This window comes from Oryctolagus cuniculus, chromosome 2, assembly GCF_964237555.1.
Source record: "Oryctolagus cuniculus chromosome 2, mOryCun1.1, whole genome shotgun sequence".
Lineage (NCBI taxonomy): Eukaryota > Metazoa > Chordata > Mammalia > Lagomorpha > Leporidae > Oryctolagus > Oryctolagus cuniculus.
The window spans coordinates 167,886,464-167,905,561 of NC_091433.1; the positions used below are offsets into that span (position 1 = coordinate 167,886,464).

General features: G+C 36.3%; 1 long non-coding RNA gene and 1 pseudogene across 2 annotated transcripts in view; one reads left to right on the forward strand and one right to left on the reverse strand.

Annotated features, from left to right (window-relative positions):
• Positions 1 to 19,098, reverse strand: part of LOC100341411 (uncharacterized) — a 406,490-nt gene that overhangs the window by 358,477 nt on the left and 28,915 nt on the right. The gene's annotated exons all lie outside the window — the stretch shown is intronic.
• Positions 1 to 19,098, forward strand: part of LOC103347807 (recombining binding protein suppressor of hairless pseudogene) — a 172,568-nt pseudogene that overhangs the window by 152,912 nt on the left and 558 nt on the right.

Here is a 19,098-nt window from a genome sequence, read left to right on the forward strand (position 1 = left end):
AACAAATTGTGCTTAGATTATTGGGTCTCCATATGCAGAAGTATGAAATAAGACCCCTTTCTTACAACTCATACAAAAATCAACTTAAAATGGATCATGGATCTGTACCTACAACCTGTTACCATCAAATTACTAGAGGAGAACAATGGGGAAATTCTGTAAGACATTGGCATAGACAAAGCCTTCTTGGAAAGGACCCCAGAAGAACAGGCAACAAAAAAGCAAACACAGACAAATGCCATTACATAAAGCTAAGAAGCTTTTGCACTGAAAATGAAACACTCAACAAAGTGAAGAGGCAACCAACAGAATGGGACAAAATATTTGCAAACTATGCAATTGATAAAGGATTAATATACAGAATCCATAGATGTTCAAGAAACTCAATAGCAATAAAACAAACAATCCAGTTATGAAATGGAAAAAAGTACTTTTACAGATATTTTTCAAAAGAGGAAATTCAAATGGCCAAGAAACACATGAAAAAAAATGCTAAGAATCATTAGCTATCCAGGAAATCCAAGTAAAAACGACAATGGAGTTTCACCTAACCCCACTTAGAATGGCTTTCATAGAGAAATCAATGAACATTAAATGCTGGTGAGAATCCACTGTTGGTGGTAATGTAAACTAGTACAGACATTGTGGAAGACAGAGATAGAGATTCCTCAAAATCTGAAAACAGATCTACCACATGACCCAGCCATCCCACTCCTGGGAATTTATCCAAATGAAATGAAATCAGCATATGAAAGAAAATATGTGCCCCAAGTTTTTGCAGTTTAATTCACAATAGCTTAAGATATGGAATCCACCAAAATGTCCATCAATTGATGAACAGATTAAAAAATGTGGTATTAATAAACCACAGAATACTATTCAGCCATAAAAAAAGAATGAAATCCTGCATTTTGCAACAAAATGGATGCAACTAGAAGTCATTACACTAAATGAAATAAACCAGTCCCAAAAAGACAAATATCATGTTTTCCATGATCTGTGATAGCTAATAAGAATAAAAAAAATGCAATGTGTATGAGCAAAACTGACATTTTGATTGTTGATTATTGTTTGTAGCCTTTGTCCCTAATGTTGACGAACAGTGTTTTGTTTTGTTTCTTATCCCTATTTTCTGGATTCTTTACTTGGTGGAGGGTTAAGCTTATGATTGTAAAATAAACTGAAAATGTGTCACTGTAAGAAATTTAAAAAAAGGAAGTAGGAGAGGGTGGGAGCATTGGAAAGAGTGAGGGTAGGGTGTGACGTATCGCTATGTTCCTAAATCTCTATCTATGAAATATGTGAAATTTATTCACCTCATATAAATAACAAATTCAAAAAAGAAATTATTTTATCTCATAAAGCTAATATTACATTTGAAAAATATCACATTGAAAATAAAAAGAGATTAATGTCAAATATAGACCAATCCTATTCACTTTTTTCATTTATTTTGTTTTGTCTTGAAACCTAAGTCCAGACGTTGAAAAGGAAGGTACTTTATTTTATCACATAATTTTTTAATTATAAAGGTCCTTAGAGTTATAGATTTTATTCACTTCATCTTAATTCCTTATTTCTAGATGACCATTTTGTACAAATCATTTTTTTAGATGATGCATATCATAATGAAACTTGACTTTGGTTATGGGTACTTAATCCTTGTGATCCCTTTGGAAATCTATTTTAGGAATTATAAGTCTTTCAACATTCAATTGACTTTCTCATCACTAACTAGCATTTATAAGCCATTTTTATTTGTTTACTGTTATACCTTAATGTATCAGTTAATGCAAATTCAATACATAATTGCACTTTTCCATAAACAATCACTACCTTCATTTCAGCTCAGCCCAGTAGCTCAATCATTGATCTTTCATTCCTCTGCAGTGAGTATTTTTCAGAGATTAAACTGTGTTCTCTTACTCCTATTCTCACTTCTCTATAGAATAGACATTTTATTTTCCATTTTAGCATCATATGGTAATATATGGTTTTAGCAAAACTGCTCATGTTTGAGCAAAATTAAACTCTGTTTTTGGTTATGCTAAATCCTTGAAAGGATACAAAAGTTACTATGACACAGTTAGATATTTACATTCCTGAACACACAAATATTTATAAATGCTTTCAATATTACTATTGACATACCAATAACTAATATTTGTTCAAGGTTCTTTCAGAATAATTTAAATGTTAATAAAATCAAAAGTTTTAAGTACTCTTTTGGAAGAAAGGTAAAGAGAAAAATATTTTCATGATAAATGCTTTTTTCCTCTCAATAATGACATAATTTTCTATTGGTTGTACTGCTGAAATCACAAAAAAATGCTATATGTGTTCACCTTGAAGAGATACATCCTCTAGGTTTAAAGGTTATCTTGTGAGTTGTTCTTATCCTAATTAATTACACTCACTTAGCAATTTTATTTAAAGTTTTCCTCAGTAATAGAAAAATACAGGACAATGACAATTGTTTCAACAAATGGGAGATAAAATTTCTGTTAATTTAAATTTAATGAAAATCATTCATGTACTTAGATACAAATTCCTTACAAGAAATAAATTTATGTTTTTGTTTTCTTTAAAACTAAAAAAGTTATGAATACAATTTTTATATTTTCTATTCTTCAAGCAAATATTTCTAAACAGATAATACTATCAGACTATATTTTTCCTTAATATATAATAAATTTATTTCAAATTCCCTATGTACTTATATCAGGAATATGCTTGGAAGCCGGCGCCGCAGCTCACTAGGCTAATCCTCCGCCTAGCGGCGCCGGCACACCGGGTTCTAGTCCCGGTCGGGGCGCCGGATTCTGTCCCGGTTGCCCCTCTTCCAGGCCAGCCCTCTGCTGTGGCCAGGGAGTGCAGTGGAGGATGGCCCAGGTGCTTGGGCCCTGCACCCCATGGGAGACCAGGAGGAAGCACCTGGCTCCTGCCTTCAGATCAGCGTGGTGCGCTGGATGCAGTGCGCCAGCCGCGGCGGCCATTGGAGGGTGAACCAACGGCAAAGGAAGACCTTTCTCTCTGTCTCTCTCTCTCACTGTCCACTCTGCCTGTCAAAAAAAAAAAAAAAAAAAAAAAGGAATATGCTTGGATTTGTGATCTTTATTTTTCTGCCATTGAATATTTACTGAGTCTGACCATGTGCTGTTTACTCTGAAAGTCACTGAACCTAATAGGCATATATGATTAATATATGCAGTATCATACATACACTTTCCTAGGGAAATAAAGGGAAACATCACCAATAGAAATACATAAAACCCTCAAATAAAAATTAGAAAATTCCAAATATTTGAGACTAATTTTCTTCTCTGCATTTTTTCTTTTCTTTTTCCTAAAAATAACCTATGTCTCTGCAGAAAAAGACTGTTAGTGAGTTAAAGAAAGGAGGCTAGGGTCTGGCGCCATGGCTCACTAGGTTAATCCTCTGCCTGCAGCGCTGGCATCCCATATGGGTGCCAGGTTCTAGTCCCGGTTGCCCCTCTTCCAGTCCAGCTCTCTGCTGTGCCCCAGGAGGGCAGTGGAGGATGTCCCAAGTGCTTGGGCCCCTGCACCTGCATGGGAGACCAGGAAGAAGCACCTGGCTCCTGGCTTCGGCTCCTGGCTTCAGATTAGCATAGAGCTGGTCATAGCGGCCATTTGGGGAGCGAACCAATGGAAGGAAGACCTTTCTCTCTGTCTCTAACTCTACCTGTCAAAAAAAAAAAAAAAAAAAAAAGGAGGCTAACAGTGGTTTTGATGACCAATTTAAAGGTAAATCTAGAATCTGAATTTGCTGTGACATTATAAAACTTCCATAGGCAACTCCTTGTGTCACTGAGTAAGTTACTGACCATATCACTGGTTTTCTCCTACCTACTTATTATACAAGAGAATGGACCTTTCCACTTACTGAGTAAAGTTGAGGATATGTGTGTGCAAGAATGAATTAATGCTAATATTTTTCTCAGTCCATTTAAAATTAATGTGGTGTGGAACAGTCAGGAGACATTTCACTGTCTCTCTGATGGTTGTCCTCCTGTTCAATGAGTCCTGTTAAATGATCCCTGTAAGAGCCATCCTTCATTCCTGGCTCACAAAATCAAGCTCTGAAGAGCGTTGCTTTTAGTGTGCAGAATTCAACAGATGGTACAAAATGACCAGCATTTTCAACAACTTCCTGAGGGTAGATCTCCAGCTGGGCCTCCCTATCAGCCTCATTCTCATTGCTTTCACTGTGTGTTCACACATTTTTAACACTATCATGTTTAAAGCATTCATGGTTTCCGTGGAAGTAGCTGTAACTGTGGATATTAGCAAATCTAGAGATTAAGTATGAGGACAGTAATGACAGCTTTCTGCTTTCCCCCAAATGATGTCTGATTTTTAAATGACTGTATTCACTTTAAATTCAAAATGGTGACTACTTATCTTTTGCAATTCAGTTCACCTAAGGTTACATTACAGTGAGCAATTTTTTCTTAGCTATCAACTATGTCTTTGAGAGACACTCCTATCTTTGTTGCTAGACTGAACATTCTTCACATAGTGCTTGTAAGTCTCTGAAGTCTTTATTGGTACTCTGCACTCCTTCACACCCCCACAAGAAGAAAACATAGATTTATATTAGAAACTTCATTGAAAAGTGTCTACTTCAAAAGCACTCAAAGGACTTTCACGTTATTTTACTGCTATTCCAGAATACCTTCATGTCACTGAAATAACTTAGGCTAAGCAAGGTAGACAGTGTTTTAAATTTGTGGGAAGTTACCTTGAAAATTATGATGGGAAAACAAATAGGCTATATCCTGCTGTTATTCATGTTAAGAGTCAGAGCTTTCTGGTAGTAAGTTACTGCTAAGTAGGAGGAAATATCTGAACAGCAATAAAAGATGAGCACCTACCATAAATCTGATACCAGTAATTCCACACTTAAAATTCAAGTGCAAGGTCAATAGGGCCAACCACACACAAAATTCACACTTCCTATATAAAACATGTAGGATAATTGTAGCAAACATCACATTGTTGCCATATTAAATTAAGTTGTACTATATGTGTAAAATAATGGTATAGCTAGGACTTATTTCTACCAAAAATGATTCTTTGAAAATTTATTGGAGATGTTATTATATTAAAATTAATATTAGTTAAAATGAATAGTCAAAAGTAGTTAAATATTTTCAAATGCCCCACTCCTTACCTGAGTTGTGAGGTCCTTCCTCCTTATTCTAGCTGTTCTGTCCTGGAAAGAACTGTAGCAGTTTTTTCTTATATATGTGCCTGTATTTCTCACTGCACTCTGTCCCTGCATGGAATGCAACACTCTAAAATAAGCACAAACTCAGTCTCAAGCACATACAATCAAAAATATACTCACATCTTGCCTACAACACACTCCAGCCACCATCATCTTAAACTAATCAAATCAAGTAAGTTTCATTTGCTCATTACTACAAATTTGACTCTGCAACATATGAACAGGTATAATGACTTAATGTACTGTTGGATAAATCTGAGCAATAGTTTAGATTAACTGAACTGTTTGTTTTCAGTAAATGAAGAAATTTTATATTCTGGTTTAATATTAGTTGAATTATTCCTTCTTATTGTTGGCTCAAAAGTTTCCTTGGCTTAAAGGAAACAAAATGATAACTGTATCTGACTGGGAATGTCTGCTGAACTCTGCATTTTCTTCTTGTAGAAGAGGGAAAAATGATAGAACTGATCTGGTCTGATAATGAAGTAGGTAAAATTGTTCTTTGTGGGCTTCTTCACCTGCTCCTGGATCGGTCCCTAATCTATTGCTGGCTTCTTCTCATGCCAATATATTCGATCATGGGAATAATTCAATGAAAGGAACTGGAAATAATGCCAGAACACAGAACATAGGCACACTAGTCATTTAAGTGTTTACGAATAGAGTTCAGGCCATAGAGAAATCATAAAATCAGCACAAACTCATTCCAAGTAATAATAATTGCACATGTTTCCTTATATATTATTTATTTCTAGGCAGTTTTCCAACTGCTTTACATATCTTAACTCATTTAATAGCAATGACTAACAAAGAATAGGCTTATTATTTTCATTCCCCTTTTTACAAGTGAGGGAAACAACAGAGCAACTAAATACTTCAGAATGACTGGGAAAATCCGAACTTGAATGAAGTAGGCTGGCCCCAGAGATCTGGGCTTATATCACTTTAATCATTTTATCTGGCTGGCTAGTATCAACAAAAGCATCACTATAAACATGGACTTGACCAGACAAATCAACAACAAGAAGAAGGCTGATTTCCTTTTTTTTTTTTTTTTTTTGGGGGGGGGGTATACATAGAAGGAAAGCATAGGCCGGCGCAGCGGCTCACTAGGCTAATCCTCTGCCTTGCGGCACCGGCACACCAGGTTCTAGTCCTGGTCGGAGCGCCGGAATCTGTCCTGGTTGCCCCTCTTCCAGGCCAGCTCTCTGCTGTGGCCAGGGAGTGCAGTGGAGGATGGCCCAAGTGCTTGGGCCCTGCACCCCATGGGAGACCAGGAGGAAGCACCTGGCTCCTGCCTTCAGATCAGCGGCCATTGGAGGGTGAACCAACGGCAAAAGGAAGACCTTTCTCTCTCTCTCTCTCTCTCTCACTGTCCACTCTGCCTGTCAAAAAAAAAAAAAAAAAAAAAAAAAAAGAAGGAAGGAAAGCATATAATCATGTACACACAATGCGCACTACAAAGTGAACACAATCAACTGAGTCAACAGTGAGTGAAAAAATAATCCTCCATGCAGTATCTTTGAATAAATTCCCAGCTTTCTTTCTCATCTCCAACTATAACACTTTCTCCACATAAGAATTCTTCAATTTCAGTTCACAATTGATCACACTGATAGGTCTAAGAATCAAAGGGATCACACAAACAAGACTAGTATCTGCTAATACTAACTGACAGAACAAAAAAGGGAGAGAACGATCCAACATGGGAAGCAGGATACACAGCAGACTCATAGAATGGCAGATGTCCTAAACAGCACTCTGGCCTTAGAATCAGCCCTTAAGTCATTCGGATCTGGATGCCAGTATTTTAGGCATGGAAAGCCAAGACACTCTGGCAAAAAAAAAAAAAAAAAAAAAAAAAAAAAAACACACACACAACTAAATGAAGGATCTCTGGGAGTGAGATCCCAGTCATCAAAGAAGGAGGTACCTTTCTCTGAAGGGAGGAGAGAACTTCCACTCTGACTATGACCTTGTCTAAATATGATCAGAGTCGGTGAACTCAAAAGGCTCCCATAGCCTTGGCAACTCATGACTAGAGGCTAGGGAGATTTCTGACGCCATAAACAAGAGTGTCAAATTGTTAAGTCAACAACAGGAGTCACTGTGCACTTTCTCCTCATGTAGGATCTCTGTCCTTAATGTGTTGTCCAATGTGAAGTAATGCTATAACTAGTACTCAAACAGTATTTTACACTTATGTTCTGTGTGGGTGCAAACTGATGAAATTTTTACTTAATATATACTGAATTGATCTTCTGTATATAAAGATAATTGAAAATGAATCTTGATGTGAATGGAATGGGAGAGGGAGCAGGAGATGGGAGGGGTGCAGTGGGAGAGAAGTTATGGGGAGGAAAGGCATTGTATTCCATAAACTGTACTTTGGAAATTTATATTTACTGAATAAAAGTTTAAAAAAAAAGAATTCTAAATAGATCTTCAGAGAACTGCCTGTCTGCGTTTGTGTAGAACATGTGTAGTTGGAACAGAGACCACTTCCCAGATTTTTTCATTGGTACCCATATTCCTGCTATATGCTGGAACTTCTAACTCTATTGATAGATAGCCAGTATTTTTTCTTTTACTCTTTGCTCTTCAACAATATCTCAGTAAGGTGTTCACTAACTGCTAGAAAGTGTCATGCCTTGCCTTGGGTAATGATTTTTGGACAGGGAGAATTCTGCCTTTGAAGGAAAAACAAAGACACTGGATTCAACTTTTCAATATAAATAATGTTCTATGAATGAGATGACTTCATGAGTGAGAGTTATGAAGAGTCGGGGAGACTTTACCCAGGATGGCTTTAAAAAGTTTATCCAAGAGCTGGCATTGCGTGTAGTGGATTACATGGCCACCAGCAATGGGCTCCAGCATATCCGACAGCTCCACTTCCAATCCGGCTCTCTACAAATGTCTTGGGAAAACAGTAGAAGATGGCCCACATGAGAGACCTGGAGGAAGCTCTTGGCTCTTGGATTCAGTCTGGCTCAGCCCTGGCCATTGCAGCCACTTGGGCAGTGAACCAGCTGATCAAAGATCTTCTTCTGTCTCTGAGTCTGTTTTTCCCTTACCTTCTCTATAACTCTGTCTTTCAAATAAATTAATTTTTTTAAAAAGTTTCTCCAAAGAGGTCAAATCAAACTCAACTTCAGTCCCAATTTTCAGATAGTCATCCCTGAGAGAAGATGTTTCCAAAATGAACAAAGCATGAAAACATCTTTAATGAGAGTACTTCAAAAAATGCATGGAAATAGGGAATCAAAGTCTATTTTATGCAAAAAAAAGTTTTGCCTTCTAATGTAGTTTCATTTGTACTATACAATTTCCACAGACTTTTGATGATCCCTCATATATTTAATAGTGTTCAAATTCCCTAATATATTTAGAATACTCTTGCCCTGATGAGGATTTTCAGAGAAACAAGACTTTTCAATAAATAACCCAGAAAATTGGCTTTCCCAGCCACCTCTGCATCCAAAGCAGAAGAAAAAGGCTCTACCAACACCAGATATATATATATATATAAATTTATATTTATAAATATTTATATATATAAATTTAGGTCATACATGCTCAATATATGGAAACACGCTCTGTTGAGATCCTCATTTTGCCGGGAGAATTGGAACTGAGTTTTCCAGTTCTGAGGAGAGCATTTGTTGCCAGGTGGGATTGTTGCTATAAAGGTGATATCTGTGTTACCTGCAACTGCACCTAGAATACAGTCCAACCTCTGGCAGCAGTGCCAACAGCAGCATTTATTGTAGTTTCCTCACTACATCAGTTCTCGGGCATGATTTTTCATATATATAAATATATATATATAAATATAATGAAAATTATTTCATTATATTTCAAAGCTTAGACTCAATTCCACTTCTCTAGCTCCTCTAACAATCTGTGAGATAAATATCATGTTATGTTTAATTAACCAGTTAGATTCTACAGTTTATTATTATAAACCTTCAATGACAAAGGATGGACTTGTTTCAGAGACAAAATCAAGGCCAGTGTTTCTCTCCATCCAGATTACCCTACCTAGTTTTACTTTTCCTAATATCTATACTCTGAATTAATTTTCTACCTTTCCCCTAATTTCTTCAAGATTCATATTTTCTATGTGTAACTCAGATAGACATTAAGAAAACAAAACCTGGGGACATCCTCCAAAATAGGATTTCAAGTTTTTGTTAGTTTTCCCAGATACACTTCTGCTACAACTTACGATAAAAATCTAGAACTTCCTTCTGTACTTGTCTCTGATGGCTTCATCTTGCCTTAAGTTGTAACATTTATCCATGTTTCCACCTTCAATGAAGAGAAAGAAAGCTCATAAATGTTCCTTTCTCTTCTCCATAAACTCTCAGGGACACAGGTTTCTCTCTCTCTGGATTATTCATCCATTTAACTCATGAATTAACAGATACAGGTTCTGAAGAGAGGCTCCAAAGCAACTTCATTTTCATAAGCATTACCTAAACTCAGATATGTTTGGTTTATTTGTTTAAACATAAAGTTAGGGGCTGGCATTGTGGTGTAACAGGTTAAGCCATGGTCTGCAATGTTGTCATCCCATATGGGTACATTCAAGTCCTGACTGCTCTGCTTCCTGTGCAGCTCCGTCTTCTATACCTTGGAAAGCTGCAGGTGGCACAAGTATTTCGTCTTCTGCCACCCTTGTGAGAGACCGAGATGAAGCTCCTAACATCAGCCTGCCTCACGCCTGGCATTGCAGCCATTTTGGAGAATGAACCAGCAGGTGGACAATCTCTCTCTCTCTCTCTCTCTCTCTCTCTCTGTGAAATAAATCGGGGCCGCTGTCCTATGGGCACCTGTTTCTGTCCCAGCTACTCTACCTCAGTCCCAGCTTCCTGCTAATGGTCTGGGAAAAGCAGCAGAAGATGGCCCAAGTATGTGGCCCTTGCCACGCATGTGGAAGACCCACATGAATTTCCTGACTCTCGGCTTCAGCCTGGCCCAGCACTGATCATTGCAGCCATCTGGGGAGTAAATGAGAGGTTGGAAGATCTCTCTCACCCTCTCTTTCAAGTAGATAAACAAAGCCTTTAAAAAATAAATCTTTATAAATAAAATATAGAGTTAAAAAACTCATTGTATTCATTCATGTGAACTACTTGCTATTGCTGTTTATTTACCAAAGAGCAAAATAAGAACTATTTTTAGAAATACATATACAGAAGCAATTTTGTTGAATTTTTTTCTTGGAATGCAACTCCAAAAATGTTTCATGTTTTTATCTAGAAAAACTACGGACTCAAATGTATAAAAATAGCTTGATAGACATAAGTTTTTTGCAACTGTGTAAAGGACAGAATTTAGGCAGAGAGAATGATCATTGGTTTTTTTGTTTAAACTTTTATTTAGTAAATATAATTTTCCAAAGTACAGTTTATGGATTACAATGGCTTTTCCCCCCCATAACTTCCCTCCCACCCGCACCCCTCCCATCTCCTGCTCCCTCTCCCATTCCATTCACATCAAGATTCATTTTCAATTATCTTTATATACAGAAGATCGATTTAGTATATATTAAGTAAAAATTTCATCAGTTTGCACCCACACAGAACATAAGTGTAAAATACTGTTTGAGTACTAGTTATAGCATTACTTCACATTGGACAACACATTAAGGACAGAGATCCCACATGAGGAGTAAGTACACAGTGACTCTTGTTGTTGATTATTAGTTTTTAAAGGACACTTAAACCAGTTATTTTTAAAATTCCTGAAAGTGTCATGCAGTATAAAAAAAACTTGATTTTGCAATTCCAAACATATATATACATGTATAAAACAGACACATCCATACATTTTTTCAAACTTTTCACAAAAACATTCTTATGCTTGAAATGCAAAATTCATTCAATATGTTTCTATCTTTTTCCATTTTGATAAAAATGACCATTTTAATTCATTCAAAACCCACTAGAAGAGTCATGGCCTGCCATCTGAAAAGCACTATTATAAAATCTGTTTCTGGGATATTATAGGTTAGATCTATGGGTGTTTTCAGGCTGGCTGAAGAACCTTGATCTATAAGGGAAGAAAAATGTTTTCCAGATTCTAAAATATTTGAAAACTAAAAACTACATTCAGGACTTAGTCTATTTACAAATTATGGTTTGCCACATTTTCTATAAAATGTCCATTTTTTGACTGACACACTTCAGTCCTGATATATCTCCCATCCTTGGAGAGATTAACTCAAAACAAAAGCTTTAAACTTCCCTATTCAGTGTCACACTAAGGTTAAACAATTGTATATGTCTCCATTAAGGACATTTCTTTTCTGGGACATAAAAAAGGCAGAGAGAAAGTTAAATCTAACATCTGTAGATACACTGCAGGAAATAAACACAGTTGGAAGACTTTTTAGAAAGTCACTTAACTTGTAGCACAGGATAATTTATTTTCACATAAAGCTTGAATCCCAACTAAAGACATTTTTCATTATTTTGCACCTACTGTTAGCAGCAAATGAGTTAAAATATTTATTCTCCTCTATACAATATTCTTTCAGTAAACCTTATAAAAGGCTCATTAAAAGGTTCACATGTTTAGAAACAACCATGCATTAATAGGAATGCAATTAAGTACTTATTGCTTTTGTCATTTAAAGTAAGTTAACCAGATGGCATGAAATCCTCCAAAAGAGATTTTGAGCAAACAATGGAGATTTAATTAATATGCACCAGTTAACTCATTAAATATACTGCAACTAGCTCATTAACTTAAGGTAAATACTTATTTGAAATGAACGCTATATTACTTTTTATATTTATATTCAGTTTTCTTGAAGGATATATGATAAGTGGTGATTTTGAAAGCCAAAACATTTTAAAATCTATTTTTGTTCTCATCTTTTTATCCTTAGTACCAGAACAGAATACAATGTTATTTTCACAGAAAACACAGAATTCAATTAATACATTGTAACAACAGCAGCAACAAAAATGGAATTATTGATTTGAAAGGCAGAGGAAGAGCCAGAGAGAGGTCCTCCACCTGCCGCCCCCCCCCCCCCCCAAATGGCCGCAGTGCCGGAGCTGGGCCAATCCGAAGCCAGGAGCCAGAAGCCTCCTCCATGTCTCCCAGTAGGCACAGGGGCCCAACTGCTTGAACCTTCCTCTGCCTTCTCAGGCCACAAGAGAGCTGTACCAGAAGCGGAGCAGTCAGGAACCAAACCGGCACTCACATGGGATGCCGGCACTGCAGGCGGCATCTTTACCTGCCACGCCACAGTGCCCATCCCCTGGACAGAATTTTTAAGATGACCTCTTTTCTGCCTCTAGTTGTATGCCCTGAAATTGCCAACATATTCTAAGGTTTGTTTATGGAATTACTTAACTTTTTTATATCAACATTATAGATGTAGTTAAACTTACAGTATAAATTGTCTCCATGGTCACTAATGGTGTATGTGTTATGAACGTTTGCTAACTAATGACTCTTTAGTGTTATCTGAAAGAAAATCTCAACTGTACAACTAAGTGAATGCACTTATCCATACATGACCAAATTTTCATGAATAATGTGTGTTGTATTGTGCTATATATTTTCTTAGTATGAAAATAAAGGAGACTGGTGTTGCGGTATTCCATATGGTCATTGGTTCAGTTGCTGGCCGCTCCACTTCTGACCCAGCTGCCCACTAATGGCCTAGAAAAAGCAGCAGAACATAGCCCACATGCTTGGACCTCAGACAACAACGTGGGATACCTGGATAAAGCTCCTAGTTCCCACAGAGGAGACCAGGATGAAGTTCCTGGCTCCTGGCCTCAGCCAGGTCCAGCATCAGCAGTTGTAGTCATATGAGGAGTGAACTAGGAGATGCAACATCTATCTCTCTGTGTAACTCTGATCCTCAAATAAATAGCTAAATATTTTTTTTTAAATCCTACTCAAAAATGTTTAAGGAAACCAAACAGAATCTTTAAACGGTTTCCAGAATTCAAGGCAACCTTGAAATTGCAACATCTAGGGGTTTAAACATTTCTATGTTAGTTTATTTTCTTACTCTTCTGAAAAATACTTAAATTCAACTGTTCCAATTATCATGTATTCCATGTGGCAGTTACGTGTAGCCAGAGTACGTCAGGGATCAGTCCTTCTTCCTGTTCTCTTTAAACTCCATCACCTGCTCATCTAAATTTTGCTTATGAATTTAGGACCTCCTATTTATGTCAACAATTTTAAAAATTGTATCTCCAACACATATTCATATGAACCGATACATGCATTTGAGAGATCTTAAAAGTGTTCAAGGAAAATGGATATTATGTGAAAGCTATTCATGGCTTTTTACAATTTTGCACCAAAAGGAACTTAGATTTCAATGTCATTTTTCATGAATACTTCAATGTATGCTTCTATAACCAACTTCACATTTAAGATTTACAATTTGATGTTTAATAGACATCTCAAATGTAACATGTTTGAACACTGAATTCACAATTTTCTCTTCTAATCTAGGTCCAGCCTTCCCCATCCACATAGATAAAAATGCTATTCTTCCACTCTTTGAAGTCAAAAGCCTTGGAGTCTTTGACTATACTTTTTCCCTCACCTGCCAACTAACATTGTTTTTGTAACTTCCTTTGTATCACTCTCTGCTCACTTCTTGTCATCCATATCAGTATTACAGTTTCTTTCACATACCAAACATTATTCCTGATGTACTGACATCTGAATGGCTATACAGTTCACCTAGTTTGAGCTTGCTTAGATTTCACTTCATATTTGCTGAAATGTAATCCCCTTAATTTTTTTTTTTATTTCTAACTTGTTCTATTTATCCTTACTCTATCTCCAGGTAATAGAATATATGAATTATCTATTATGTTTTATGTTAATTTTCTACATGTCTTTACTATAAAGTTAGCTGCATGAAGTCAGAAGAAGAGTGGTACTTCCTACCGAGGAGCAGTCATTTTTCCCTGTTATGTACATTTTATTTATTTCTTTCGTTAGCATCACTGAGAATAGCAATTCTTTATCCTCTATTACTGCCTTGTGCTCACTGACTGATTCTAGTATCAGCTTCCTCCAAATATAGAAGCTAACAAGAAACAAGTATGTTAGCAAGATTGCTTTGTAAAATTACATCATGGATACAATTAGACCAGGTGCTGTTCTTCTGCTCATTATCTCATATCACGGACTTATACTTGATATTATTAACATCTTAGTCATCATTATTTTATTGTGGTATTAATGCTCCAGAACTAAAGTTCAATGCTCCTTATCTCTTTTCTATTCTCAAACAGCTCCATAAAATTTAAATCTCATATAGTCCTAAAAATATTTTACTAGTATAATTGAGATCACTCTGCTATCATATTACAACATTGTTAAGAGATTAAGCCAAATCAGCAAGAATTCTTTAAGCATGATGGCTTGTGTGATGAGATATTCAAATAAGCAGAAATGATTAAGTGCCTCTCTTAGGTTCTCAACTTAAAAACAGGAAAAGAAGACATGTTGGTATAATATAAAACATTTCTGTAAGGCAATAAGTAATCCAGAATCAATTGCCAGTGTAATAATTCGAGAGGCTTAAAAACTTCTCTGCATATTCTTTGACACTCTAACAAACTTCAGTTCTGTTCCAAACATGAGCCAGCCTTAATGGCTTTTAGTGGACAGAACATGGCTGTACTGACACTTCATGAGGCTAAAGCATCCTCCTCCCATCTCTCTCTCTCCCTCCCTCTCTCTCTCTCTCTCTCTGTGCGTGTGTGTGTGTGTGTGTGTGTGTTGTCTTTTAGCATAAGTAACTTTGGACCCCTGAGGGACCAAGTAAGAAGTCTATTGACCTTAGACTCACTGTCATGGAGACATTCTGTGAAAAGCAGCACTGAAATAAAGATAACCAACTAGCATCAACTACTTTAAGATGCACCTGCGTGAGACTTCCATCTTCATCTCCAGATCTGTGAATATCTAAGGCTTTAGATAATGCTAGCTGTGGCCACTATTTTAACGATTGAGATGAAACTCAAAGGAGATATCAGAGAAAACCATCTGGCTAAGCCTAGTCAAACTTCAAAGCCATTAGAGAGAATAATAAAGTGGTTATTTTGCTTTGAGCAATACAAAATCAGTTATTCAATTCAGGAATTTTTGAAGTTCAGTAAAGAGTATAGTAATTATGGGTAAAATGCTTCTTGGTATGAGGATTAGATAATTTCAATACAGATGCTTGATTTTGCTAGTTTTCCTTATGCAGTAATGATTAAACGTCATTTATTCAGAAAGTCTGATAATTTCAAATTCTAACAGTTATTATTAATCTAATAACTGTATAGATAATGTATCTTAGAATGGATTATAACACTTGTAACTATTTTCTCTGAAGAAGAAAGAAGATATTTTGGGACAGGTTAATATATATTGCATGTTACTGTATATTTAAAAACCTCATGCGATTTGTTTCTGACTTAAATATCTAAATACCTATATACAATTAAATAATTATATACACAAATGTGTAGGACACATGCTTTACTTAGTTAACTCTGCTGAATTAAAAATAAGTGAATGAAGCTATCTATGTACTTAAATGTTTAGAATATCAGAGGTTTACAGATACTACCATATGCAGTGTTATTTATTCCATATAATGGCACTATGAGGTAAATGCTCTTATTTCCAACTTATAAAACAATAAACTAAAGCCTAAAGAACTTAAACTATTTTTGCTCAAATTGACAAACCCAATACATAACAGAACAAAGGCATATCCAATCCTCAACAGAGCACCAATCTTGCTAATTAAAGGGTTAGGAACCAATTCCAGGGTCAGCTGAGAACACTGTACACTCTGGCACTCAGTAATACCCCCACTGTGGAAGCCACCAATGCCACCTACTGCAAGGGTAAGATAGCAGTTGGAGTAGTAGAGTCAATGAAATGCAGGGGCAGAAGAAGCAACTGGAAGAAAGCATTTCTTCCTTTTACCCTACAGCTCATCCTTAGCTCATGCACACTAACGTGCTCTTACTTTAAAGATGTTTCTAATGCTTGCTTTACTTGTCCATATTATGTTTAAAGCTCGAATAGTTAATATTTCTCAATCTCAATTACATTTTGCAACTATCTGGCATGTAATTGTGACTCTACAAGAAAAAAAATTTCAGTCCATGTAAAGCCATTCTTGCAAAGCAAAGATCTGTTTTGCTGCTTCCTTCTCTGCAGCTTGAGAATGAGAAAAGTGAACAAAAGGAAACTTTTCACAGATCACTCTATCCTGGATTGACAATCCTGAAAACTCAGGAGATCCTGGTTAAAACATAACTCTTCCATACTACCAGAAATCTCCCAAACAGAGAATTTTATGGAGGATTTACCAGATAGAAAGTGTGACTAAATTCTGAAAGTCTTCTGCTTTTTTGCATATAAACTCATAGATACATATGTATATGTATATGTATATATATACAAATACATGCAAAAATACCCACCCACCCTCTTGTACACCTTAGCTGAATGGTGATCATAATATCATTGATAGGTTTATTAGGCTGTAATAGGCACAAACTATAAATATTTAAAGTTTTCAACTTTTAAAAAGACAAATAGTCATAATTAAGAGAATGAAAATATCATTTACAGTCCTTGCTTCTTGCTTCTCTTTTCCTTCTATTCCCAGACAATACTTGTTTTCTGTCAAATATATTAATTAGAATTTTCTTAATGTTATGTAAATTGAGGATTTCAGCATGTGCTTTATATTCTTAATATGCCTTGTATCAAGATAATAATTTGGGATTCATTCTTGCTGTCATGAGCATCAATAATAGTCCTTTCTTCATATTGGTAATATTCCACTGTATATACATATTAAAATGTGTTCATCTACTTACTTGTTGAAAGACGTGGTTATTAGTAGCTTTGAACTATCAGAAATTAAGCTGATATAAATATTCATGTACAAGTATTTGTATGGGCATATGCTTTCATTTCTCTTGGGAAAATAACTAGTAATTGGATAGCTGTGTTATATGGTATTATGTGAGTAAATTTATAAGCAACCTTTTGTTTTTCCCTTTTATGTAATCATCAGTATATTAAAGTTCCAGTGGATCCTTATCCACAGTAAGGATCGATACGTTTACTAATTTTAATTTTTAAAATTGTATTTGGTTGATGTTTTGTGATGTCTCTTTATTGCTTTAATTTGCATTTCCCAAATGCTTAATGACAGGCAAAATTTTTCTTATTTTTTTATTTTCCACACATAATTTGTTGGTTAAGAATGTATGCAAATTGCTGCACATTTTTGTGAAATATATTTTACTGAATCTAAAATTATTTATAGTCTAGGTATCAATCGTTTATAAGATATGTGTTTTCTTTTTCAGTATCTTCTGAGACTGCTCTTTACATTTTCTTACTTTCACAGAATGGACGTTTCTAATTTTAACAAAGTCTAATTTGTAAATATTGTACTTGATTTTAGAAAATATGGTTTCAGCTTATGTTTGCTAACTAAACAATAAAAGGACCTCAGGACTCTGTAAGGATGGAGATTATCTTTTCAATTATGCAATATATTTGTCTAATATTTTACTTTTGTGTTTATTTTTAAATTATTTTTGTTATAATGTAACTATAGCCAATTGGACTCTAAGAAACAGACTACAATTCTCTGAGACCTTCATGAAGGAGGTTTAGTACGGAGCACTTTTTGAAAACAACTCATTTGAGAAATCAAAGGAACAAGGTTGGTCCTTTAAAAGTAAACTGTAGGCCGGCGCCACGGCTCACTAGGCTAATCCTCCACCTTGCAGTGCCGGCACACAGGGTTCTAGTCCCAGTCGGGGTGCCGGATTCTGTCCCGGTTGCCCCTCTTCCAGGCCAGATCTCTGCTGTGGCCCAGGAGTGCAGTGGAGGATGGCCCAAGTGCTTGGGCCCTACACCCCATGGGAGACCAGGATAAGTACCTGGCTCCTGCCATCGGATCAGCGTGGTGCACTGGCCGCAGCACGCCAGCTGCGGCGGCCATTGGAGGGTGAACCAACAGCAAAGGAAGACCTTTCTCTCTCTCTCTCTCTCACTGTCCACTCTGCCTGTCAAAAAAAAAAAAAAAAAAAAAAAAAAAAAAAGTAAACTTTAGTGAATTTCCAACAATAACCTTAGCTAGTAACTGAAGTGCATTGGAACAGCCTTCACAGCTCTGACAAGAAGCAAATGGGCCTAGTCTGTACAACTCTCTAGCAACCACTCACTGGATTCATATTTCTTCTGTACAAGGACTGTACTTTGAGCAAGGCAGCATTTATCATCAAGAACCAACACTAGAGGAGTTGGAGGATAATTTTTGAAGAGATTTAGACAATGAACATGCAATATCATCAAGTCCTCTCTGTTCAGAATCACAGCCTTCAAATAAATAAGGACACCTCAACAAGGTAAAACCCCTTTAAGAGCCATCCTGTCTCAAGGCCACAACTGATACTCATTATCTTCCTCCTGTGTTACCTACTCTAGAATTTCTTCAGGTACTTAAACCATTTCTGCTGGTCTAGGAAGTTACCCTGGTTTAATCTAGACACTTGTGTATAAGAATTCTGAGCCCCTTGTCAAAATGCCCTTCCCAGGCCACTGCTATTGTGTCTATACATTTAATGAGCAGGGAAGGACTATCAGCTTCTATAGTGTATCAACAAGTCGGCTGTTAACCAAGTGTATTTTTTCCCACCATAATTATAAAATCACCCTACTTCTTCCTGATGGTCAAGGTCAATGACCATACTGTTCTGTTGACACAAGCCTGAGTGTCCCCCAGCAGAATAATTTTCTTTCTGGAAAGCAGAACC